General features: G+C 39.6%; 1 protein-coding gene across 1 annotated transcript in view; it reads left to right on the forward strand.

The window, feature by feature from the left end:
* LOC6614520 (insulin-like growth factor-binding protein complex acid labile subunit) overlaps positions 1–27,993 on the forward strand; it is a 49,225-nt gene that overhangs the window by 1,542 nt on the left and 19,690 nt on the right. The window contains exons 2-3 of the mRNA XM_002038915.2: positions 13,061–13,107; positions 20,171–20,191. The gene's annotated coding sequence lies outside the window, so the exon portion shown is untranslated. The remainder of the gene's footprint in view (positions 1–13,060; positions 13,108–20,170; positions 20,192–27,993) is intronic.

Here is a 27,993-nt window from a genome sequence, read left to right on the forward strand (position 1 = left end):
CAACAGGTTTCACCAGCGTTCAGGACACAGAGTACGGCAAAGAAATAAAACCATCCATTCCCTTATTTGGCAGAAGGAGAATTGAAAACTTTTGCAAACAGCACCTGTGTCTAAGGAATTTTTAATAAAATCTCCTGAAAAAGTGGTAAACTCAACAAAGCCATTCGTCATGCTCAAGTAACTTGGGTTTTCGACTTTTAGGGTTTTTCCCTTTCATATGCTTTTTCTTGCTGGTCAGCGAACCAGTTTGGAATCATAATTATGCAACCAGGCATGCAGCTGAGGACACTGTCGGCTGCCAAAGGGTTGAAAGGAACCCTTTCTTTCTTTATACATTTAAATTTGGGTCACTTACGGCCGAAGCAAATTGTAATTAAAATATGAATTTTCCATGCAGCCATATAACAACAATTCACTTTTAATTTTAATCATTAAATACAAAAAAAAAAAAAAACACTTTTATTTTGAACAAAGCGCAACTCTTTTTTCACTTTCGCGACGGCCTTGACGGGGTTAAAGAGTCCTGACTGTGGAAAATAATCATCATCAGCCGCAGGATTTCAAACCACCATCATTATCGTCTGCTGGTCTGGTTTGCATAATTTCATACATAAACTTTCGCTTTTTGTGCGCATAATCTGCAGCTTTGAGGACAAAAAAAAAAAAAAATAGGCAAAAAATGTTAAATAAAACGCAGTGTCGGCGGAAAGGTGTCATATACTCAAAAATTGGGTGTTCTAAATGTTCGAGAAATGAAGCGCTGAAAAGTTGGTCGCGTTACGCATCCGCCATGTTGCGCGGCGCCAAGTGGTGAGGATTACGCCGGGGTGCCCATATAGTTAATGACATGCAGCTGCTGTTTTACTTGCGGTTTCTGCCTGGAGCCCCCAGGAATCGTCAGTAAATTTTGCTGTCTGGTCCCCCTTCCGGACTAACTTATGAATTTTAAGGTGATTTCCATGTCGCAGGACCAAGTTCAGGAAACTTTGGGTTGGGGGTCCTTTGGGAATTTGGGATGAGTGCCACGTCACATCGGGGACTTGTCAGCAAAGGGTTGATCGCATCATAAATCAAACGAACTGTTAGCCCAGTTCGCAATCAAAATCATTCTGCGGTCTGCAGCACTTGTTCCTCAGAACGTGGTAATTAATCATCGAAAGTAATTGGTTTTCTGTTTTGATTTGGCATTTGAAAAATTGCAGCTGTGACAATTCAATCCCAGTTCCAGTTTATTTGCCTAGCGCCATTTACTTCGCTGCTTTTTCACTGCACAATGCTGCAAAACAAACGCAAAAGTTTATTTTCCTTTGGTTTTGGCCGAAGTGAAATGGTGACCTATGCAAATTTATGAATGCAAATTAAATATTAACGAACGCATAAATGCGGCTTAAAAATATTGCCATGCAATATTGGCGAACAATGGGATTAACTTGACAAAAAATGTCGGGAGTGTCCTTGAAGTCCATGTTTTTTGCACGGGTATTCATAGGATAAATTGCCAATATTGCCGCAACCCTGGCTTTAATGGAATTATGTCGCTAATTTAATGATGGCAAATGAATTGTTTTGTCGTTGGTCTCACTGAGTTTGGTTTATGGACGAAACCGTTTATACAACTTTGCAAACAAACCGAATAAACTCAGAAATTAAACTAAGACGCAAATAAAGTTTGCGAGGCACAGTCGCGATGTTGGCACTTAAAACTTCTTGAATGCCAATCATACCCCAGCGAATTTCTCGACAATAAAAAATTATTTAAAAATCGTTAAAGTTTTTAAAGGGAATTATGCCCCAAAGTAGCAGAGATACTCTAAGCTGTGTGCTTCGTTTTCGTTGTGTGGCACTTCAAAAGAAATAAAACGAAGGAACAAAAATATCCCCACCAAAATACACACAAATTCTCGGTCTTCGGTGACTTTGTTTTGTTTGCCAAGTCTGAAAGTGGCTCTCATGGTCCGTATTTGTGTTTTGTTTCAGTTTTTTCGGTGATGAGAGCCCCACTGCTAACTCAATAACACAATTTATGGTATTTTTTTCAAGTGGCGTCCTCGTCGGGAACAGAAGTATCGCACATCGCATGTGTTTGCTTCCATATTGAAGTTTATTTTACAATTTTATGATCATGAAATAAGAGGCGAATTAAAGAGTTGATGATTGAAATGCGTTTAATAACGCAGTTATTGGATTTTGAATTCAGAAAGATTTTTTAGTTAATTTAACAGGCAATTCAAATTAATTTCCATTAGGTTTTTTTTTTAATTTCAGACATTTTCAGTAAAGAAATTATTTTTCACAGGATATCTCGTATTCGAATGGAAATCACCATCCTTATTCCGTTGCCACCACGTGCTTCTTATATTTTACTTCTCAATTAAATACCACTTTGTTCGGAATGAATGCGCATTTTTGTTGCTGCTGCACATAAATATTTATGCGGGACTTAATCAAAGAAAAATGTTGGGTCTGAGGCTTAGGCCAGCTTTGGTCCTTTCAGCCTCTAGTCCTTTTCATTACGTCTGTTCTATTTGCGCCAGATCAACTCATTTCTGTTTATTTAAACATTAAATGTGCTTACATTTGATTAGCAGCCCAAGAGTTTAATTCCATATCAATGTGCTGGCAGAGAGATCTTTTCGGCTGAAAACCATATAAAATTTATGTGTTTGCCTTGCTCTTAATTTGTTTGCATTTTTATATTATTTATTTTTGCCTGGCTTGTGTAAATTTCTCTTTTTGGTTTTGAGCTCATTACATTTCCTTTCGGGTTATGGGAGCTGTCTTTTATGTGGCCAGTCGCATTAAAATGCATGAAATGCGCAATTAAAAACGAGGACAAAGTCTCTTTGAAGATGGCAGCGGGATACCATTTCCTTTTAATTAAATATGTAAGGCCATTTCGCATTTAGGCACATATCGATGCTTAATTAAAAGCACTTTGTGTGTTCAGTCCATTACGCAAAAAAAAGGTTTCATAATTTGATGAAATGGGTGCTTGGGATCCAGCTCCCTTTTGGTTTGTGTATATTTTAAAGAGCCACTGCCACCGGGATTTCTGCTGTCGGCGCTTTTTTCCGCGGCTCAGCAGTGACAAGTGGCACTGAACTGTTGTCAGCTCGTTGTCCAAATGACAAATGGGTGCATTTGCCTCTTGCGGAGCGGCATCGCCATCGATATGGCATCGAAGTCGCGCCGCGCGGCAATAAAAATAAACTGTTTCGGCAACGAATCCGAAAACAAATCTCCTTTCTCCCAATCCTTGGAACTTGGGACCACACACCACGACGCAATGGGCAACCGAGTGTAAAAGTATGCGAATAGCTTGGCATTTTTATTTATATTCCGCGACCCGCCAAAAGTTGTCAATATGGATCAATGTGGGGCGAAACTTTCAACTCGCTTTGTCATTGGATTGTAGCCCGGTTATGTAAGCGTTGCCAAATAAACATAAAAAACACTGTATTGTAGCTTAAAGTATCATATTTCCCCTCATATTTATAATATTATCATCTGGATTATCGCCGGGATTCGCGTGTGAGTGTGTGTGCGAAACGACGAGGCGACAAATCAGGGGCTCAGAAATTTTGTTTCCAGTTCATTTCGCCGGCTATGAGGTTAAATGGATCAGGAACATAACAATTGCAGACATAATTGAGCCGTTAAAGAGGGTGTAGATGGGCAGATGGCATAGGCTTAGCTAAACCGCGCTTAAACGTTGCCATATGTAAAGCTAACTTAGTTAGGAACTTAGTTAGGGGAGTTGCAAAAAACTCTCCGCTGTGTGTTTTGCACGGAAACTATCCAATTTAAATCTGTTTGGTTGGATAAAAGTGTACAATTCATTTTTTGTATTTTTATAAGCCTTATAAACTTTATTAAGATTAAGGACTTTATATGGGTGACATTCAATAGCATACAAAAATAATGTATTATAAAGTGTATTTCTAAGCCATTACATGTTCTTAAGCTTTCATTTTGTAAATAATACCTTTTCTCGACCACATTTTATTTTATTCCCGTATTATGCAGCATATATTTTATTCAACTCTTATATCGCTTATTTGAACGTGGGTGTTTGTCAAATGTTTTCACACCCGAAAGCTGGTGTCAGCGAATCCGTGTTTTACCAGCTGCTCGGTATTCAACTAAAAAGAGCCGTTTGCTGAAGTTTCCCCCGAGGTCAGATATTTTTGGGATGCACCAAGTTAATTACAATGCCAAGTGCTCGCACAAAAAGCGAGACCCCAAAAGGATTCACCTACGTGGTTGCTCCTATATCAAGCATACGCAGAGTGTTCCCCGGCGAAAGCGGAAAAACCCAGTCGTGCTGCACTAATTGCTTGACAACATTTCGCCACACACGACACAACAATAAAATTAAAACAACTCAAAGGGAGAGCTGTGCAGTGGACAACAGAAATATTATAGAACTCAATTTGCTAATTGCTATCAAAATAATGAAGTCTGCTTGCCGGTTGGGGTTCTTTGCTGATTGCAACCATCAAGTATCATTCGAGTAATTTGAAGTGCACTCGGCGAGCGGTTCTTCTGCTCGTTTGGGTGCCACTTGGGGTTGCCCCTTGTTGAGTTTTGCGAACATGGCTATTTTTCAGCCCATTCTGGCTATTTTAAATAATAACTCTAAACGCAAGTGCCACACAGTTTCAGAGAAAGAGATTTTTAAACTGATATTTTTAATATATATGTAGCACCAAAAGGGTAAATCAATAAAGATTCTTTTGTAATTTATAACTAAGCTGGAGAAAAATAATATTTGATATTTGCATAGAATAATTATTTGTTTAGCTGGATTTTTAGTCTACAAAGCTTCATTTGTTTTCTTGAAATGCAACATTTAGCATCACTGACTTACAGCTACATATAAAGAAAAAATTACGAAGAAACAAAAGACTAGTTGCACGGGTGAAATGACGATGGTGGCAAAGTTTGTTGCTCACGAGTCAAACAAATAAAAGTTCAGCTTCAGTTCAGTGGAAAGTTCACCCCATCCCTACGATTCTTGAGGTGTTTTGCCAGAACTTTTTGTTCTCTGCATGCGCTGCTATTCCACAATGCTCCCTCTCCGTAGAAGAAACTTTTCAGTTATCCTTGCTTATTCTTCGTCCATTTATGTCTTGTTAGTAGTTTATATGCTCCGCTCTATATTTACTTATTTTTTCCTAGCAACTTTTCTAAACTGCTTGCTAACTAAGCTTTATTTTGTTTGCCGAGCATCCCAGTGGTAGGAAGCCTTTAAGCGCCTCCACTGCCAAGCGGTTAACCCGTTCCTGATTAATTTCCGCTACTCAACAAAACTGGGCTTTGGAAGTTGGCAGTGAAGGATATATTTCACCGCATGTTTCAGTGAAGAGTGAAGGGTGCACTTGTGGCAGGAGAAATAATTAACTTGGCGTACGTACATTGTGATCGTGGTTTTGTTGAACTTTAATCTAAAGCCCATGACAGGAAACGGATTATATTTCAGTTCAAAAATATTATAGCCCGGCAAAATCCATAAAATTGCTGAAATTATAAACTATCCTAAAGTTTTCGAAAACATTATCATCCGATATTTTATAGTTTGTTATTTGCCTTCGACTGTAAATTTAAAATAAATCAGCCACATTAACTTTTCCTGTTTGGGAAGCTCGTAAAAAATGTACCCCCGAAAATCACATGTAAATTGAATGTCAGCCAGTTGCAGACGCCTGCTAATTTGATCTAAATTCACGCACTCATTTACTTAAAATATGCGTAATGACAATTTGATTAGGGTAATTTGATGTTGATCTTCAGCGCCGCGTTGCCAAATCCAGAACGTCGTCGGAAATTCAGCAAGGATATCAAGGATAACAAGGCTGAGTGTCGTGTAATCATTTTGGAGGCAATTTGGTGATGGTTGTGAGCCGTTTATGTTAAATTAATATGCAGAAACAACGGCAGCTAGGCAAATTGCGGCAATAAATTAGATGCTGACTGGAATGAAAATGAAAATGTTTCCTTCGGCTCGTTTCAGCCGCAAGAAGTGAACGGAAAGTTGTCTCCAACTTATGAACAATTTTCTTGCATCTCGTTCCAAATTCCAGCAAAAGTTACACGTTTAATGCGAAAACTCTTTTCGTACTTTGAATAATTGCACGTTTTTGGGAGCCTATTCGGTGGCCAAAAGTTTAACTGCCTTGAATGTCCTGCGGCTGCCGCTGCCTACGTGTCCTGGCGTCTTAAGAAGTCAGACCCAAATCAGTTTGCCAGTTGGCCCACGAAAAATATCGTCTGGCTACCTAATTTTCATTAAGACATTTTTCACCCACTAACCACCCTCGAAGTTATTCAATTTCAGTTTCCAACCAGGCTCGTGCTAAATTTGGCAAGAATTTTTCATGTCCTTAATTTGGTTCAGTAAATATTACATGCACTTGGCTGGCAAGGAGAAAAGGCAGAGTAAAATAAGAGCTGGAATTGAATTAATTACGTGGAACATTAAGCTGTATATCTATCAAGTGTACGTTTCTCTGAAGTATTTAAATAAGAGTCAACATGATAAACTAACCACGCACTGTGATATTTAAGAAAACCAAAGAAGAAAAATTATAATTAGAAATAAAGTTAGAAACGATTTGAACAACTTTTTGAAAACTTGCGAGTGCTTTCATATTCCCGTATTTCATCAAGTTATTTTCTTCCAAGTATTTCTATGCGTTAACATTTTTAGCTTATTTATTTAGGGACTCGTTATCATGTAAAACTAATAGACCTCTTCTTTCTGTGGAATTCAGTAAAAATCACACTTTGGCTACCGTGAAATCCCACAAACATGAACCATACAAAAAACCGGAGAAAGCCACACAGGACCTAAAGCAGAGTTTTCCAGCCCAGACGAAAACTCCAAAAACACAATACATTTTATAAAGTATACACACACTCACTCAGGCATTCTTGATATGTGTGTGTGTGTGTGTGTGAGTCCGCATTGTTACAAATGGCGAACTGAGAATACAATTTGAGGCAAGTGTAGCGAAAATATTGTGGTAAATACTTTAAATTTAATGCAAGTGCCAGCAAAGGAAAAGCCATGTCCTTGTTGTATTTGTTTACTGAGATGTGAGGAAATGGATAAAGCGAGAAAGAGAGAGGTGGCTGGAAAAGCGTCTTTTCACCCAGAAGTGTTTCGGCAATATTTTCATAATTAATGGCACGTGCACTGAGTGGACGAGTCCATCATGGATATAATTACAATTTGAGGTGTAACGTGCCAACAATGTGGTCAGCACAATTAAATATAAATAAAGCCTGGTCGGTCGCAATGTGTGTAGCCCCGATTGCGGTTATTAAACAAAAGGATTTTGCCATCACTGAGCTATTTCTTTGCTGTGGTTTCCCAGGAGATTAGGCTCAGATTGATGGGAAATTGACTAAAACAAGGAGCCCACTCAGAAAGTAAAGAGCAAAAACTCAAAAATAATGCAAATATAAAGTTATAGGTACCGCTTGGTCTTCAGATATATTATTAATCTGCCGTTAACATTTTTCTTTCGAAAACTTTTCGCTTTTAATTTCGCCTAAGCTTTAAGCAATTACAATACAGAATTATGAAAATTTCATAATTTGCTTAAATGGCCAGCAGCATTAAGAGGGTATACTTCCCACTCGCCACCAAAAAATTTCTCCTACAAACCGCAGGACAAAAAAGGAAAAACAAAAACGTCCGGAGCAACCGCAAGGACGAAAAGAGGGAGCAAAGAAGGAGGTCCTGCCGTCGCTTATCTATGGGCATAAGCTATGAGGACTGGGGCCAGAAGCTGCTCAGCATTAAAACGTGTTCAGTGTCACGTTGGACAAGGTTCCTTTCCCATTCCTCGCCTTTTACTGGACTTAAAGCCAGATTGGGAGTATTTAAAATGGCAAAATAAAATGTTAACGTGCTAAAGGGAATACATTAACACATATTCACAATTAAGGACTTCTTGCGGAGCGCACAGGCGAGGCTCCCCAATGCACTTACGAGCAATGGACTGACTGACATCCAGATAGACACTCAAAGGCGGCATCCCAGGATCCAATTCACTCCAAGGCCAGTTCATACAAAATTAAACACGAGTGGAGAGAAATCTCATGTTCCGGCTTCCGTAATGCACGGTCGAAGAACTGACCGCAAATATCGGACCCAAACCCGATACGGCACCGGAAGAAAAAATGTTTATTATTGTTATTAATTTGTGAATTAATGTGTCTTATTTCGAAGTAAGTTACATTGTTATGTGTTATATAAACATAAAAAATATGTTCGACCCCACTTATTTCAAAATTTTTAAACTATTTAAATAATATATAGCGCTGAAACATAATGTTGATGATATGTTAAACATTTAGTCTGAGAAGCAATTCGTTTTAATGAGTTGGATTCTAAAATCAGTTCCTCTCCCTAGTAGATCTCATGTTTTCTGTGCACTTCTGAGGGCGATGAGGCGTATATGAGGGGCTGTCAGCCAAGGAGTCTGCCCAACTGGGCCACAAAACCTTTATGGCTGCCCATGCACACACTAGCATACCGAAGTGTGCGGGTGCAATGTGTGTGTGCATGTGGCTCTGCGTGTGTATGGGTGCTTGTGGCTCTCAAGTGCAGCAGGGACATACTTGGCCAGCCTTCCCTGGAATCGTGGCTAAGCTAAAACCTCACAGAAGTCCTCTTCGTAACTTCGGCCTGCCCCTTTACGCATTGTTAATTTTTTATGGTCCAAACGAAAATTTTCACTCAAGATTTATGAGGCAGCCGACAAAGTGCTCGAGTGCACAGCACCAAAGCCGGAAAATTTCGACCAGGAAAACGAAACTGCGCTACACCAAAGTTAATGCGAATTAGGCACTACTACTGCAGGCTAGACTAGTCTGTGAATTTCCGCTGAGAGAGTTTCAATTTTTTATTTAAAAAAGGAATGTTTCTTAATAAAAAGCATTTAAGTTTTTTATTTATTTCATAAAAATTTTGTCCTAAGCAGCTCACAATTTAATACCCTCGGTTTTCAAGCTACTAATTCTCATAATTAAATTCTAAAATAAATGTCATTTAATTTTTTAATTATTGCAGTGCCAAATATTTACGTGCCCTAAATTATTTTGCGGCATCGCTGTCCTTGAGTCCTTGGCAACACTTCAAAAATGTAATTCTTTGGACATTTTTGGCCGCGTTGTTTGCCATCCTTTGCTCACCGCACTCACCACAAGTGCTAAATTTCCAAGGAACCCGTACAGAAGGAAAACAGAATTTGCCAGGAACTGAATTCAATTAATGTTGAAAATCGTTGCCGCTGCGGAGACCAAAAATCAAAGATTGCCATACATTTGATGTGGGGACCACACGTCGGACTCGAATTTCAACTTAATATCGATTAGCCGACCCGTTGACCACAAAAGTTTACCGGCAGACGAGCTTTGGTACAATATTTATGTAGACCAAATCGCATCGAAGCCATTCATTTCAGTTAGTCAGCACTTTCTAATTCATTTCTGACCCAAATACCCAGACACTTTTTGGCTCGATCTCGTTGATATTTTTCCTTCGACTGCCTTTGCTGGCAACCAGAGATGCTGGCAAAAATCTGCATAGAATGAAAAAATGTATTGAATTTAATTTATGGAAAGTGAGTTGTGGCCGAGATGTGCTAACATTTTCGCAATAGTTGAAATATACAATCAATTTCTGTTTACGGCTTCAGCTGTCTGGCTGCGGAGTAATCCATAAACGCATCGATCGAAGGGCTCTTGCTAAATATTAGCAACTTTTTGCTGCGGAAAATTGAATTTGGCGCGCTGGCAGGCGAGCTTGATAGATTGCCCGGGGTTTTGGAGTTGCGCAAGGTGTAAAATACCCCTCCGCCGTGGATCTGTCGGACCTTTTCAATTACTAATTTTAATTATCCCAGCCGGAGGCGAAATTCCACTGCGCTGGACAAGAACAGACACAAAATGCACAAAACTTCTGGCTCGCAGAGCTCTGTGCTGCATATTCACATTCACAGTTGGCTTTTGTTCGATTGTTTGTTTGCGGAAATTGAGCGCTGAATTTTGGGGAAACTTCTATTTGGGTCACACAAACAAGCAAGCAAAATTGGTTTGGGAGTCATTTGTAATAGATACCATATATCAAAATTGAATTTCATGGGAAGTCGCTGATTAGCATTTGATTTGCATGTTTGCCCGGCACTCCGTAAATTCAACAGTTTCAGTTTTTTATAACGCTTGAAAGCGCATATTTAATTAAATACCTAATAGATTGTACAAATATATATTAGTCGAATAAAACAAACAAGGCAAATGGTTTATAAAACGGCATTATCATTTGGCTGTTCAATTTCATTCAATTTGCATATCGTTGTTGTAAAAATAATCGTACATTTTTATAAAAGGCATATCGCAGAATTATCTAAATATTTTAACTTTTTTTGTTATTGGCTCTATTTTTGTTTTAAAGAAAATAGGTCACAATGAAATTATTTAAAGCTAGATTATAAATTAGCTTTAAATAACTTCATTGTGACTTATTTTCTGATTGGAAAGACTCAAAATATGTCACTTTTAATAGCTGGTAAGATTCATTTGACCCAGTTTCGCTTGTATCAAATCTATTGCTAATTTTGATGCATACGGTGTTCTTTGGTGAACTTTTTCGATTTTGTTTGTTTTTACTGCACAACATATTTGCACAAGCTCGAAAATCCATTTCAATTTCAGACTATTAGTGTCTCCTATTGAAAGTGCCTAGTGAGAGGCAAAAAAAGTTTTGTTTTCACGCCTCGGCATTAAAAGAAAACAGTTGGACAAAAAAAAAGCGAGAAAGAATCACCAAAAGTTTTCAAGTTTTGTCTGCAGTGCCCCCATTCTTCCTTTTTGCTCATGGCCTTTATTTTTCAGTTTTTTCCCGGCGTAGCCATTTTTCAACTTTGACTGTTTTTTTTTTGTGGTATTTTTGTTTGTTTGTTTGGCGGCGAAAAATTAAAGAAAAATAGCAGCTAATGAAATAGAAATAAGCGAACGTTGATAACAAAAATCGAAATGTGGACAGCATACATATGTGAGTCAATGTGCCTTTGATAAGTACACTTAATCGGCTGAGAGAGGAACTTCTGCTGCAGAAACTTTTAAACTGCTCGACAATTAGTCACAAATGTGTTTGAAATGCAGGAATATTTTGAATAAAGCGAAGCTTTCAATTTGCTAAAGTAATCCCTGTAGTACTACAATATTTGCACCAACTTTCTGTGGCACAGACCCTTCGGACGTTTCGCTTTTAAGATTTTAAATAAAATCTCTAATCTGGTTAAAACTTTTGACCACATAAGTATGCAGCAGTTTTGACTTTTGCATTTCGTCCCAAAAACCACAAGTCGCCCGCCATTCGCTCTCCCAGTACGCACTGTTATTTAATTTAATTAAAAATATCTCTTTCCGAGCTTCCTGTTTGCCAAAAAGTTTGCAGTGCCTGGTGAAAAAAATATGACTAACGATGTGCCGGAGTGGGCCACATCCTCTTTCAGGGGCGGCAGACACGCCCTACTTCTAAGTCCTCTAAGCCAACTAACAGGAATCCTAGAGGACGGACTCACAGTATCCACGTGCCATCGCTCGCTTTTGTTGTTGCCACAGTGGGTCATGTGGGTCAAGTGGTTAGTTGGTCAAGTGGTGGGCAGGGGGGGTCCCATGGTCCGATGGTGCTATGGTGTGGTCTCCGTTGTCCTCGCACTAGTTAAGTGGCTTTTAATGAAAGTTAGCATACGTTTAAGTGCAACTTGTTGTCGGGAGTCATGTTGCGGAGGCCGGAACTCAAATCATCGAGCAATTTCAACTAGACCAAATTGAAAGCCAATGGTTTGAGCGGCTCGCTGGAAAATTAAAAGTCATTTCCCAGGTGCATTACGTTTTATTCCTAACTTTAATTGTCTTGGTCCTGAGGTGGCCGCTTCCGCCTTTTTATTTATTTTTAATTTATTGTGCCCAATTTATGATCAAAGGGAAGGTCGTCCATTCTATTCGCGTCCTTTGCGTTGCATTTTTTCAATATACAATACTTATATTCAGCTCTTTTGTTTATTCTGTAACCTTCGGTTTTTTTTATGCAAGCTGTAAGCTTTGCTTTGGCTTTTCGTGCTTTCGTTTGCGGCACTTTTTTACTTCATTTCCTGACCCCCGTGCTTCCTGATCGGAATTCTGTATTTCCGGTACGTCCATTACGAATTTTAAATGCAATTCAGTTTTGTTGTCTTTTTGCCTTTATTTTTGGCAACAGTGCACAGTATTTTGCAGCTTTGATGTCCCGAAAAAGATGAATACAACTAACGTTTCCAGACAAATTGATCCGGTTATTTAAAAATAATTTTAAAAGCTCAAAACGAAAATTTCCCTAACAAATTTTCAGTATCATTTTAAATAGATGATAAAATTTTAAAAATGTACTTAGCAATATTTGGTAAATATCTCTAAATATAGGATATTATTTTTCAATATGAACAATAGATAACACTGAACTATTTTTCATGATCGTCTCTCCCAATTCAATCCTTACCTTCTTCCAAATTAATTTGTTTTAATTTGGCATCTTTACACCACATTTAATAAACCCAGTCAGATTGCTATCTGCAACATTTGTCTTTCCTTCACCGTTGTGGTCAGGGTTTTCCGGCTTTTCTGCTCCCTTTTCCCCAGAGTCACCAAATTCCCTACAGACATTTGGGGCTGCTTAGCATGCCTGTCGCCTAGCCTCAACGCTCAGTGATTTTAATTAACATTTCTGATTTTGCGGCTCACCAAGACCCCTCCTCAAACTCGCCGAGTATATGTATATATGTAAGTATGTGTGTCTTTATTAGCACACCTGTGTACTGGTTACACGCCGATCCTTTTCCCACGTGATTTTGCCCTTAACTTTGCCAGCACAACTAATTGAATTGCTACTTGCTTAATTAAGTAGAGAGATAACTTGCCCCTGATTAAGATTTTGTCAACATTAAATACGCTTAATTCGCCTTGATTAATGCATATTAATCAACATATATTCAACTTTATATTGCAGACAGACGACGACCAAGTTGAAAGTTCAATAAACCCACACAGAGGAGGGTAAGTTTCTGTCGCAAATATTTGATTTTCCCCAACTTGTTTTGACTTTCGTGACAGATTTCAGTGCTTTGACAGTTGCACTCATTCTGTGCCATTTATCATACTATCACATCTAGAGAGAAAAAAAATTCCCTTTTCATAAATTTATTTCGCAACGTCCATGCCAACTTCAATGCAACTGTGTTTCGTTGGGGGAAATTATTTGTAATGAAAGCTGCCAAATATATCGGTCCCCCCAAAATTGCCAAAGGCACGAAGGCAAGGAAGTCGACGGGCCAATGGAGGCTTGTTTAACAATATGCTGACCATGTTTCAAAGGCGGAAAATTCGATATGTGAAGGAATGAAAGAAATGCGAACTGAAATCCAATATCTAAGCCCAAAATGACTGCAAGCTAAAACTACGACTGCCAACGTATTTTTCCTGAATGTGTGGGTAGGTCCAGGGTGTGTGTTAGACATTCTTAATCAAACAGAGGCGGAGAAATCAAATTATTACCAGGCAAACATTCGTTTCCTATAAAGAATTCTGGAGACATATGCACAGAAGCGGACAAAAAAATATAAGGCCCAAGCTTAAAGTATGCAGCATGTTTTTTTTTTTTTTTTTTTTTTAATATTGAGATAATCAGTAAAACTGGGATTTTAAGGATGATATATGGTATTTAATATCCTATGTATGACTCATAGTATCTTCCCTGCGAATATGCCCCATTCGAGTTGTTTACCCATCCTGTCTTCGCCCACTGCCTATCTAACTAACTGATGAAGTTGATAATGATAAAGAGGCCAGATAAGAATCGCCTGGGAAATGCCTTGAAATGAATGGCACTGGCACAAAAGGAGAAGATGGAAGCAGAAGCATTAATTATTAAAAGAAAATTTCATGCATGTGCATGAGGAAGCGGAGTATCCTTCTGAGTACTTATTCTATCAGCCCTCGTCGTCTCCGTAATTAATTTGATTTCATACTTTCGGTCCAAGGAAATGCGAAAGGGCCCAACACAAGTCGAGTTTAATAATTTGAAAGGCAGCGAAAGAAAAAAGCCAATTACGCGAGCCCTGCACATTCATAATTTCCCAGAAAAATGAGTACTGATACCCGGCCAATGAACCCGGTTTTCAAGCGAGACAATAGTCCTGGAAACTCTGTTGTCCTGCCAGTTTTGCTTTCTACCGTACAGCCGTGTCGACATTGGTAATAAAGCGCTCACTTGCATTTGTCCAGGATGTTGAGTGCCCCTGTGTGTGTGTATGAGTGGGGCTGTATGTCTGAGTCCGTGTGAGAGGGCCAAGTGTGGCTGTGTGCGTTGGCTCGAATGAGGTTAAGAGCTTAATGAGTGCTGACAAGGCAACCTGTAGTTGACATATGACATTTTTATGTGCCCCGAAGCCTTCGCAACAAGGGTTTCCTATTAATACACATCCTTCTCACAGCTCCCAAGATGAATCCTTTTTGGTCCACAAGCACCTGCCCCAAGGCAAATGCTAAGGTTTTGACTTAATTAGTGCTAAGAGTTAGCCTCGTTTTTATATGCTAGTTGCTTGGGAAAATGAGTAGAAAATGTGGCACAGTTTCGGTCATTTAACTCGGGTATTTTGGGTCTCTGCGTGGAATCCCTGAGAAACAATAAGATGGGTCAGTAATTTATGTGTGCGAGTGCTGTGGAATGTCGTTTATATAGTATCGATGAAATTCTGGAATTGAGAGAATCTTAGGGAGACGGCTTTGCCTTCAGGAAGTTAACAGTGTGGCCCAATGAACCCTTATATTGGGACTACTATAGTTTTTCTGCGCAAAAACTTATATAATTTTCCTCGAGTGGATTGATTGACTCTTCTGGGTTATTCAGCTTGATTTTATTTGCCTCTGATACTCGCTCTCGCCTGACAATTAGTCAGAACAAGTCAACAAGTTATGCAGCCTGCATTGCCGCCCTGGTCAAACAACATGCAAACAGCACACATGCCGCATAAGCCACTATCTCGCCCCCTATATCCCTCTATCTGCTATTTGGCCATGCTGGGTGACCACTGGACCATTTTGTAGTTGGCCACGTTGTTTGGCATTGTTAACCACTCGTGGCCATTGTTTATTTGACTGCTGTTACCGTTGTTGTTATTGCAAGCTGATGACATTAATTGTTACATTTCCAGTTTGCCCGTCGCTTGCGCTTTTAACGCCTGGCTGGCCACCAAGTTTTGTCTTACCCTCTCATCAAGGGACTTTCAACTCCTACGTACTTGTTTCTTTTTTGTTGGTAGAGATGGCATATCAGTTTCGTTAACGCGCTCTTGATTTATTAGCTCGACCTGGCAGCCCGCAGGCCGCATTAGTTCTTACAACGAAGGGGAGACCTGTGCCAAGTTAGACAGCTTTAATTAAATTTTAATTAATTATTCATAATACAGTCGTCGGTAGTCGAGGAGTGGGTGCTTCATGGGCTGCCGAAAATGTAGAGCCAAGAGGGTGTTGCATATTTCACGACCTTACAGGGGCGTTCCAGCCACTCACTGGATGAATAAATGCTAAGGCAGTTGAAAGCTTAAAGATGTGGAAATATTGCAAGCCGCGAATTACAAGAACCCACCCACCCCCAAAACTGTTGGAATTAGGGAAGTGGAGATTTTTAGTTGACATGATAAAAATAGGATATGAACCCATCATATATTATAACCAGAGTGAACTACATACTTGGGAATAAAACGATGTTGGGGGGAGATGGGGATTTCTTAGGTCACCAAGTAATCTAATAATATCATGGAAATTAACCTTGACTTGGTTTCGCTTCAGCAGATAAATTAAGAAGTGTAATTGCTGACCACTAATTAAGTGTCAAGTGTTTGAGTTCAAAAGCCATTTAAACGCACTGAACATCCCGCCGCAGTTGAGCAAATGATTTGACAGACAACCGGCTGCGGCAGCAAAAAATGGAAAAAACGTACAGCAAGTACAATGAAATCAGCAAGAACAGCAACGTACTCACGCAACATCAACAAGTTCATTAAAAAAGTTAGCACAAAAGCAGCAGAAAAAAGGCAAAAACCCGGCGATTGAAGCTCAAGCGAACGGAACCCCGCAAATGTAACGCTTCACTAGAACTTGGTAAAATCGTAGTTTTTTCCTACCCCAACTATACTCTGTTATCTGCAGTAGTCCCTGAATGTTTCAACATTGTGCTCAGCTTCAAAGCGAAGGGAACAGCGGAAATGATGCGGCTCATTTGTGTGCCACCACAAAATGGTGGTGGCACAGGGGAAGTGGGATAAGTGCAGTGGTTAAGGGGAGGACAGTTGGTTAACGCTTCCAATTAAAAAAATTCTGTCGGAGAATAAAGGGTTCTAAATAAAGTTGCAAGTCAAAGGAATTGACTTGCTGGAACTGTGGAGTTCATTTAAATAAAACGTATAATTTTCCATTTGACCATGCTAGAAATCCCAATAGGGCAGTCTTTAAAAATTTCATTGGGTTCTATCCTTAATCGAACAGTAAAGGGGTAACCCTTTGCCAATTTGAAATGCTGTTACAATACACTATAATATTCCGCTGGCGAAATGCACCGAGCTTATCCAGGTTAAAAATAAATAAACGTCATAAAGACAGCTATCAATGCAATATCCTGTACATTTACCAATTGTGGGAACACCTTCATAAGGAACGCGTTTTTTACCCCTTCAATACGGAAATCGTCTCACAAGGAGTAACCCCAATCGAAGTGGCTTCGAATGGCTTTTCTGGGGGTGTTCGACGAAACCGGAAATGACTGTGCAATTGAATTGTGCGAAATAACAGGGTTCGAGTGCAAAGTAAACCTGCTGGAAGCACTTCCCGTATGCACATTTTGTTGCACCTTAATGGCGCCAGCCAAGTGTGTCGATGTCCGAGGTCCAAATTCCGCATGGAAAGGGAAAATGGGAAAGTGAAACCGTGAAAAGTTCAGTTCGACATTTGCCCTTTGTTATGCACATGCATTGTTAACAGAGGGATGAATCCGCCGACCACCCTGCTCCTCGCTTTCCCGGAAGTTTGTGGTGGGAAATTTCATTTATGCTGACACTTGACTTGACTTGCCCTGCTAGTTCGGCTCTTCCTTTCGCTGTTTGTTTGCTCGCCCTTTTTTATTCGAGGGCCCGGGCTTAATTTGCTGCAAATAAATAATGAAAACAGACGTTGAGCTGGCCAGTTCGATTTGGCCTTGGTGCCCAATGAAGTTTATATTGTGTTCGAGTTGTGCACTTTTTCCATTTCCTCCTCCAGTCGGAATGGTTTCACTGGGGAAAAAGATTTACTTTAGATAATGTCACAAAAAAATGTTTTTGAGGAATTCTGCTACTATCGCTTATTATATTCCTGTTTCGTTCGTCTTTGATTTTATTCCAGATTAACTAATTTAATTATAAAGCTCCTCTACATAGAGAGTACGTTAAAACGTAAATGTCTTAAAAATAAAGGACATAAAATTTGTGACAGTGCACGGACACTGGACCGGAAACGTGTCGACTGAGCAGCAGTCGGATGTCCAGAAGAAAGAGGAAAAGCGCCGAGTTGAAAGGAGCCAAGCAGATAGCGCTTTTCCTTCGAGCACTGTTTTTCCCCTCTTCACTAACCTTGACTTGGTTTGCTCTTCACAGTTCGGTGTGACAATTTAATTGTTTTGTAATTGTTTAGACTCTACACAGAGCCCTGATTTATGGGCGAATTGATTGGTGGTCAAGTACCTGCCTTTGATTGACGGCCATTGAGTGACCCAAAAACGGGGCTCATAAAAATTGCAAACACCTGATGCAATGTTGACTCAGAGACATTAATCGAATACAATTGACAGAGGCCAAAACATATTAAATGTGCAGGAGATAAATATTTGTATTTTGACATACACGCGCATGTTGATCGGATAATAAACTAAATTAGTTATGCATGGATATCTCTGAAAGCTAATCGAACATACCTTTCACTCTGCATTATTTTCAGGCCTATTTGGCTAGCCATAAATCCCCATTGAAATGTGGGTTAATGTGTGCTCCATAGTTGGCCTTTTAATTCCTCTTTTGTCCCGGCAATAAATCTCCTCTCGGACGGGCAGGAAATGCAAGTGCAACATTTGTCTAGCCAACTTTTAGCCAACCTCTAGTGGAAACGCTACTGTGATGTCAATTTGGCTTTTTCATAGCTGACATTAATTCTTAATGTTAAGAATACGCTGATATTTTCATATATTACTCGTTTTTATTAAAACTTTATAACAACCCATTTAACAATTTTTTTTTTATCATTGGCTTTTTTTGCTAAAATTTAAATAAAGTAACTTTGACATTAGTTGAATTTTTCTCCATATACTAAAAATGAATAATTTAGCTTTAGCTTTTTCCAGCACTAGTCTGCAAACTCACGATTAAGTACGTCTAGTGGTGGGAAAGTTTTGTAAATGATTGCAGTGCGTGTAATTGGCTGGCAGGGTGTAAGCTTTAAGACCAACTTCAGCAGCAGGATGCCACCCACCTTGCACAAAAGTTGCCTGCCGTTAGTTGCTCAAATGAAGTTAGCAAAACTGATTAACTCTCGGCAGCTTGGCTTGATTCTCTCCTCGAGCTCTTGGCCCAGAGTCCTTAGCCTAGAATACTGGCTTCCTAATTAAATTTTCCCAGCGCAGTGCAGCGTCCAATAAAAATTAAACTCGCATCCCTCCTGCTGCTTAATGATAGTTTGTGCAGCGGCGGCATTTTGATGACTGTCATAATTTTAATGGAATGCTTGCTGCATTTGCAGCTGCATTAAAGCCCAATTGCATTTCGTCAGACGGCCCTTGGTGTTGACCTTAGCCAGAGGTGTCAGCATAAATCTTTATTGCCAGACACGCCCTCTTCTAGCCTTAATCTAGCTCGCTCTTAAATCCTTCGTGTGGATACTATAGCCAAGGGCTTTCGCTTGATGCGTCAATGTCGTTGTGATGCCATTTTAACCCTGTGTTTTAGTTTGGTTCTAGTTTTAGTGAAGGCCATTTATACTGGCACGCCCTCTGGCGGCTATGCGAAGTGAAGCCACGCCCACAAAGGGAGAATAGCACTGGGCAGTCAGTTAGTCGCTCGGCTAATTTTGCTATTTTCACATGATAAATGCCTGCGCTTTAAAACACATATCAGGGGTCTCAAAATGAAACAAACCCATATGCTTTTATGAATTGCTTTATGAACTTTATGAAAAAGATCCCAAACGAAATTAGCAAAAAACTATCACCGAAATAGTGATACAAAAACTGCCTAAAAGTATACCACATCTTCCATTTCACTATGGACGTTAGTCCGCGTAGTAACGCAGCGCACCTAAAGAGTTTGCAACCATGATATTATTTCAAATATAAAACGCGAGCAAACGCAAAATTCCAGCCTCGCTACTATTAGATACACTTGCTTGTGTTACTATTTAATGATACAAAATAAATGAATGAATTTAATAAAATATCGAAGGCTATAAAATCCACTAGAGTTTCATATTTTACCTTCTGGTTTCTATTTATTAATATAAAACATATCTATCTACATATATAGAAGCGAAGTAGTTTTCATAAAAGTTTAAATAAGGACTTACATAACATTTTCCTGTTGGTAATTGGAAAATTATCTTTCCTTGCCACAAGTATGCCAAAATTAGATATATCCCCAAAAGCCTTAGCAAACAAATTCCTTCCGTACTACGGCATCCGTAGCTGGTATGTCTTTGGAATTAATGTTGCTTTTGTAAATGCATGTCCCACTCACTCAATGACACCTTTCCGTAGGCTGTTTAAGCTCTACTATATTTAGTAAAGGTTACACGACTGAAAAGATTGACATTTGCCATTGAATTTAAGGCGTTGTCAAGGTGAAACTGCTCTCATTGGCCTTAGAATGTAAATGTTGTATGTTATATGTGCCAAGATCCCTGGAGCATCACTTGAGCATTGGCCAAGAGGGCTCACTTTGAAATATAAAAATGTTTTCTACGCAGAGCTCTTCTGCTAATTGAAATAGGTCCAAAGTGGCCTGGAAACAAGTTTATTAATGAGTGTTTTTCTTTTTCTTTGCAGGACATCGTTACTATAGCAAAGGTGAGTAATTGGATATGGAATAAATATGAAATTAGTATGATTAATTAATTAATATGAAATTAGTAGTATATCAATAGGTAAACTATCTTCAGCTGATTAGCACTTACAACATAATTATATTAGGACTATAGTCCTGTTCTTTGGCATTATTTTTCATATTCTCTTATCTCCTGGATACAATGCGATGGCATCTTTACTAAGAGGAGCCTTTAATTTATGCTCTAGTTTACGCATTCTCCATCTCGTTTAATTAGTAGCTAAATTGAGCGTCTTGCTGTTCAAGCCAAAGACCAATTAGTGTCAATAATCAGCAAAGATTTTTCGCCCGCCTTTGCCGCTCTGATCCACTTTCGTCGCAATTATTCTTCAATTTTTGAAATTGAACGCCCTTTTGATGGCCCCATAAAACGGAACATACAATTTCATAAATACCGTATGCTTCGCATGAATTTCTTTGCGAAATGGAAATATGCCATTTAAGAAAACATTTTCTAAAAATCCATTTTTCGCTCTCTGTGTTTTTGCTTGATTAATTTTGCGGCTATAACGGAATTTTCTTTGGGGAAATAAAAACGGATCAAAAAGGTAGAGCTTTTTCGTGGATCTTGCGAATTGTAACAAAATCAAATTATACAAATTTGCATTTAGTGGGCGAATAAAAGTGCGGAAAAGTAGGCAGGAAAAGTTATTCCTACACGAATACATTTGCAGCCAGCTGGAAAAGACTTCTGCCGAAGATGATGATGATGGCTTTTTCTTTGTATATTATTTTCTTTCCTAACTAAATTAAAAAGTTTTTCGGGGCATCGGCATGCGATTATAATGAGCTTGTCATGCTGGTTGACGACCTGGCAAAGAGGGATATACGAATCTAATATATTTCTAATATAGTGGTAGCCAAAACACAACCATATTCATTATAGTCTCAAATGAGTTGTGCAACAGTTTTTAATGCCCACATTCGAAAGGCAACCGTATCATATATTCCAACTGTTCGTTTGCAATTTTTGATTAATGCGAGTGTGCGGAAAACTCAGCGGCAAATAATGAAATATGACTGGCTGCCACAAACAGAGTTTTCTCTGAAAACAACCAAACAACTAAAATCGAGTTACACGCAGATGGAGTGGCCTGCGATTGGGTTGGCTGCGCTGGGTAATATAAAATTCTATGAATTTGTACGTACATCATTTGAAAATCGTAAAACTTGTAAGTGTTTCCCGTATGTATGTATATATATAAAGTCGGTGTGTGCTGACTGGGAGCTGTCATAAACAGAACGAAAAGGTAAGCTGTCTGCGCGTTTTCACTGCCAACGAGTCCTGTTTTTAGTATTTTTTTATTCCTTTGTAAAGAGCAGACGCACATACACAGCCACAAAGGCGCATCCTTATGTAATTATAATGCCCCGGTAAAATGCTGATGATCCTGCAAGTGCTGCTGATGATGATTACTAAGTTATTTGCCCAAGTTTATGGTTGTGCAAAATGCAAAGGATTTTATACGCACCCGGGCCATGTGCACAAATTAATAATCTCCACTCGGGCAAATTAAATTTACATTGAAATGTTGCTGGCGGCGCTTCTGAACATTTTGGAGCTTGGCTTAAATTTGATGCGTGTGTAGGGTATAAAACTATTTGGAAGCCCAGTGAATGCAGCTAAAAACAAATAATATTTGGCTACAAAATCAATACTGGGGTTAAACGGCAAGTTGACACGTAATGACATCATGCCAGTTGCTAATGAATGTCAGGCACTATATACGAACATATCGCCCCTTTCAACTTTCACCTATCTGTCAGTCACTCTCGGTTCGTCTGCCAGTCATGGAAACGAATAAAAACGCCATCCGCTGCAGCGGATGATTAGGCAAATGTGCGGACATGGGTGAACTCGTGGGAAAGCGTTTTCCTCTCCCCGAAGAGGATATACATATAGCCTTATCGCATGCCACGCAGTTATTTCGGGCACAACACCGAATTTCTGCCTGCTAAACTATAAAATTTACCCATCGGCATCGACCCAGCCCGAAACGAAAAAATGGTTTAAGGTCTATTGATTATCCATTGATAAATGGTTGACATTTTTTGCCTCGGAGAGAGTGACTCTGCCACTTCAGGTTAAATAGTTTAGGAATGTCTGCTGCATTAAAAAACAATTTCCGCTAAATCACTTTCTTGGCTAGCAGGAAGGAACAGGGAGGAAGTCATCGCAGATTTGACTTGAGAAGAATTTTTCCTGTGAAGAAATTTTCCAGCGTAAAAGAAAGTATGACAGTAAAAGTAAGCCACACGCCTTATGTAACAAATCAAGTGCCTCAGGGTTCATACTCCTCCGGTTTTGCGAATGCTTTATGTCACTTGAAGGCGCAGTATAAAGCTTATTGATTTTCAGCACACTAAAACGTGGAAAATGCGAAAATAAAGAAAGAAATTTTCGTGGGTGTATTAAACTCATTGAAAAGTTTGCAAGCTGCAGAAACTTGATATTTGTTTATTTGATCTAATTTGAGAAAATATTGGCTGGATTTACTTTTCTTGTAGTTCATTCAACTGTCTGCTAGACCGCAAGCTACGGCTCACCCTGCGGCAAGAAAACAGCAGCATAAAAATCTCAAAGAAATATTAATAAAAGATGAGCGACATTAGTGTCTTGGTTTCGTTCCCTCCCATTACAGTTTCCAGCATCTCCACAGTTTTTTAGGATTTTTTGTAAATGTCCAACCCAAAACCGTAAAACGAAGGAGAAAACAACATTTTTACTACTTCCTTTTATTTTTTGCTTTTTCGGCCAGCGTCTCTAACCTCGAGCATTCTGTTGACCTTTTTCGAAGCTGTTTGGCTTTGGATTTAGCCATTGGGTGCGAGTTGCTTTAAGGGGTCGACGAATGCAAAAGGAGAATGTCATAAATTTGTAACACTTTTGCGGGGATCCAGACAAGATGACGAGCAGTGTGGTGGAAGGACGAGTCGGGAACAGGACAAGGGAAAGTGCCACCAGACGCCAGTGATGTCGTTTTAGGTGTCGTTTCAGACAGTTTAAAATCGGATATTTTAGTTCAGTATCATCCGAACTATTCCGGGTTTCATTAAAAGTTGATGTCTGAATATTATTAACTTAATATTTTAATTAATATGATTTCGAAAAATGATCATGCCGAGTATGCCATATAAATATATGTTCTTCATTATAATGGTCTTGTATGTTGTCTAAAAATTGAAGATAAAAAGTTATAGTCAAGTAGAGAAAATCCTATTATAGAAGTGCGTAGTTTCGTAGGATTTCGTTGAAATGTTTCAACCTTTTAGCCATATTTGCGTCCTAAGTACTGGCAACTCTATTTGGCGGCAATATCCCTGCGAGAGCAGAAAGGCAAATAACAAAATCCGAAACTTGGCCTACGGCACACAATTTGTCACACATACAGGGCACATAAATTAAATATACACACGAGTCGGAGATGGCTGGACTTTTGGTTTTGGTTTCAGTTTCGGTTTCGGTTTCAGATTCGCATTCAGTTCTGGTGACGTTACTTTGGCCTGGTTTTTTGTGGATGGAGCATAGTTTGCTGGACCATTTGATTAATAAATTGTTTAGAACACAAACTTACTGACTTGTGGCTAATAAAATATGAATGCTAAAACTTTGCGGGCAGCAGCATCAAAGGCCAGACATGAGTCGCAAATCAGTCATGCGCATATATGGCGAGTAATTTATGTTTGCGTTGATGTATGTGGCACAGAGGCAGTCAAATTTAACCCCAGTTAGCATTAGTAAGTTGCCCCATATGCTTTCCCGGCGAATTTCCATAACGGAACGAGGCTTGTGGGTTGGAAAACCCAGCAAGGGCATTTCCTTTTGGCCTGCACTGCGTATGCGTAATTTGATTTTTCGTTCCTTTTCCGTTTCGGCAATGATTTTTATGCCCTTACACATTTGTCGCTTTTCAAAAAAAAAAAACTCTCATCCCTTTGCTTTTTGTTTGGGTCGCCTTTTTGATTACATCTCAATCAATTGGTGGCAGTTTTATGTTTGCACATTTCAACATCTTTCGGCTCTTCAAATGTTCATTTTTACGATGCCTGCGGTGATTCTGGTTGCCCCATGAAAATTTGTAAGCATTTCGAGTCCTTTCCTCTTTTTCCAACGTATCCTCAATGTATTGCATTACTTTTGTGTGAGTGTAAAAGTTTGTTTATTTCGAATTACCATTTTATTGTATTGTTGGGATGTCTTCGAACTTTATAAAAATATTTAAAATTGATTTTCAACTTTTTTACGTCTTGAATACAATTAAATGGGTTTGAAAGAACATAACCTTAAATTAGAAGGAGTTAACTAAAAAGTAATCAACTGCCTACCGCGGAAAGTAAGCCACGCAAACTTAAGGAGATGTTTAATAATTCTGTTTGAAATGCGTCCATTTTATTTGGTTGCCAAAAAATAAAAAGAACGCAAACAAAATAGAGCCTTGAGGGCCGGCGTCTGTCAGAATACAATTCAATTTTGTTTAGCAATCCTCCTACCCTGCTTTTCGGGGGCAGAAAGCTCAGTGATCTGCAAAAAAGGGCCAAGTTATTTTATAAAATTATTTTTCATCTAGCAGAAGGCACGGACAGGGCCCAGAAGCCCAGTGAGTCGAGTGGCAGCATAATTTTCATTCAATTTCGCTCATTCGTTCAGCGTTTTGACCAGGTCACCGGAGTACCTTTCCGGCGGCTGTTGACGATGGTATGCATTCATGGCTATTTGCCATCATTTGTGTGTTTATCCACTTAGAAATGAAGCGATTTGATTTCCCGGCAAATGAGCCATTTTCTGCAATCAGTTTGCATTGGCCGGCCCCACTGTCTCATCCCACAGCCCAGGATTTACTTGTAGCTTGCAGCTTCATTAAATCGCGTTGTGGTCGCCCTGTTATCCGCATCTCACTTTTACTGCAAGTGCACTTTTAGCACAAATTTCCTTTTCTTGTTGGCATCAGCTTCCTTTTGTTCTCGGGCAGCCAGCAAGGATGAGGTTGATGAGATGACAAGGACGTGGACGAGGACCGAGGCTGCCGCAGGCCTGGTCGTTCCACTTTGCCAGCACTAAAGTGTTAAATCGCATAATTATGTCTCTCATGGCGCGAACTTCACTAAACTGCAAAGTTATTCCGCGGCTGGCTTTAGCATCATTTATTCTTCACACTTTCCTTCACAGCTAAGCTCACCCAGGATGAGGCAAAAACAATGAATGGCACACTTTTTAGAATAGGAAGACACATTTTAAACAATTGGTAGCCTCAAATTAAATGTTGAACTTTTGCACTCAGTATCCAAAAGTCGACCCCATTTCCTGTTTGCTGTTTTTCCGGCTTTCACATGCTGCAAGTTCCTTTGTACTCGAGCTCTTTTATTTTCTTTCCACTTTCGCATACTATGCGAATTTTCTTGCACTCTGAGGCATTTTCCTTTGGCCATGTGTTTGCTTTGTCATCCGAGGCTCAAGCTCGACTTAATTATATTTTAAGTTGACTGCTTACATTAATACTCGCAGAGTAAAAAGGAACTGGAAAATAAAAATGGTTTTTCCCCAACACTCGCAGAGAAATCAAAAGTTTTGGCCCAAAGCCTAATGACTAAATTGAGAGCAACTTTGCCAGAGTTCTCAGCACACATTAAAGGCAAATAATTTGCATACCCAACCCGACGGCCAACAACTCGAAAGTATTTCACTAACTATTTGAGTGGCGGAGGCGGAAAAATAAAAGCAAAAACGGGCTTTAATTGTGCGATCCCGGTCCTGTACGAGAGAAATGGCTTGTAATAAATCTCGGCGTCCACTCACGGAAAATGGGGCCAGGCGGGAAAATGCGAGTATCCTTAAAGATAAGGCCCACTACTGGCGCTTATCTGGGCGTGAATGCCATGATGCCAAATCCCTTGTCGGCAATTCGAAACATTTAAACATTGAGTCGTCGACTGAGCTTGAGAATCTCGCAGCTTTTAGTCCTGGAAACGAACGGTGGAGTGTGCCTTTATTGGGCCACTTGTTATGGCCGACATGGCCAGCGGCTAATCTATAAAAAACTAACTCCCACATATGCGTATGCCAGCACAGAGAAAAATAGTTGTGACCAATTCGTATTATTGCAGCCAAATGAATCAAAAAGAAAGGAATAATGACCCCAAAGTATGAAACTACAATGCATTTGGTAAACATTTTGTAGCTTATAAGAAAGAGTATTGATAATAATAACATAAAAATAACTATGCTATTGATATTCATTTTGTGGGCCACAAAGTGTTTTGTTTTTAGGTAGGTTTTTCTTTCAGTGATAGTGTGGCAAAGCGGGCGGAAGAGGAATCTTGACAGCCTACTGCTTCAAAACTGTTGCGTTGGCCGGAAAGTTAAATTCTTGCCACTTGATTTTGATTCCCAGCAACAGTACATCAGGCGTATTAACTTAAAACAGTCTCGACATAAAGGTATTGTGCGACATGTGTTGCCTGTCTTTCAGTCTGGCAATTGCGTTTGTGCTAACATTTAAATTGTCGACACCGCACTTAGCCAATTTTTTGCACTATCAACTCACAAATATTAACTTTCAATTACCAGATGACAAAATCAGGTTCTGCCACAGCTCACCCGTGCGTGTGGGTGAAAATGTCTCTGAACGTAAATGGTTTAGGATGTGACAACATCAAAAGGAAGCCCAATAAGGATATCCAATATTTGACGGAATGGAATCGCTAATGCTTTCAAAGCTAATTGATTGAAGGACTCATAAAACCACAGCTGAATGTCCGCTTCGAGGACTTTGTGGTTTCCATTATACAATTACAACGCAGGAAACATCTAATCACACACACTTGACAGATTATTTAGTCTGGCAAGTGGCTTCTAATGTATAATCAAATATGCGTTACTTTGCTTTGACGATTTGCCAAAACAAACAACTGGGCCAATGCATATTTTTTGATTTAAAAGAATAAATTGCCAGCTTGTGGCATTCTGTGTAGATTTTATGAAACAAGAACACACTTTCTTGTTGGGCTTCGTTAATAAGTAGACTGCCGATAACACTCATATACTTTAATACATTAAAAATAACGTTCCCTTATAAAACTGGTATATTACATGAATTTGCTTATCAAAGCGCAATTGACACATTATTTTGATAGTCTGACAAGTGGCTTTTAATGTCTAATCAAATATGGAACCAGCGATAGGGAGCGGCAACCTCGTTGCATTCCGCCTGAGCAAATAGTACGGCCCACGAGGCGTATGCGCAATGCACAGACGTCAAAGTAAATTTTGCGAAATTCCGCTTGAATTGCGCACTGATGATGACAACGAGCCAGAATAGTAGTGGAAAGTGGAGGAGATGCAGGACGACTCTGTGTTGGGCTAAGAAAAACTTGAAAGGGGGGTTGACGGTGGGGAAAAGCGGGAAATGGAGCACGAAAAAAGTCCTGTCTGCCTCGGTTACAACGCAAATCGGTAAATTGCAAAAACATGTTGCCATCCTTGGCGTGAGCGAGAGGCTCCCTGATTGTATTTGGGCTGCCAGTGTTCCCGTGGCCGTTGAATGACTGATGAATGAGCTGAAGTGCAGGGCCCCCGAGTGTAAGACTTTGAGTATATGAGTTTACGTCGACGCTGGAAAGCAAGAAAAGCATGCAAACAATGCCGTTAAAAGAGAAAAAAGGGCGGTGAGGGGTGGAAAACTGGTGAGCGGAAAATGAGCAGTGACAGGGGCAGAGAGACAGGGCTCATCCCATCCTTGGAGATGGAGAGAGAGACAGTGAGCGAGTC

Source organism: Drosophila sechellia, chromosome 2L (assembly GCF_004382195.2).
Source record: "Drosophila sechellia strain sech25 chromosome 2L, ASM438219v1, whole genome shotgun sequence".
NCBI classification, from domain to species: Eukaryota; Metazoa; Arthropoda; class Insecta; order Diptera; family Drosophilidae; genus Drosophila; species Drosophila sechellia.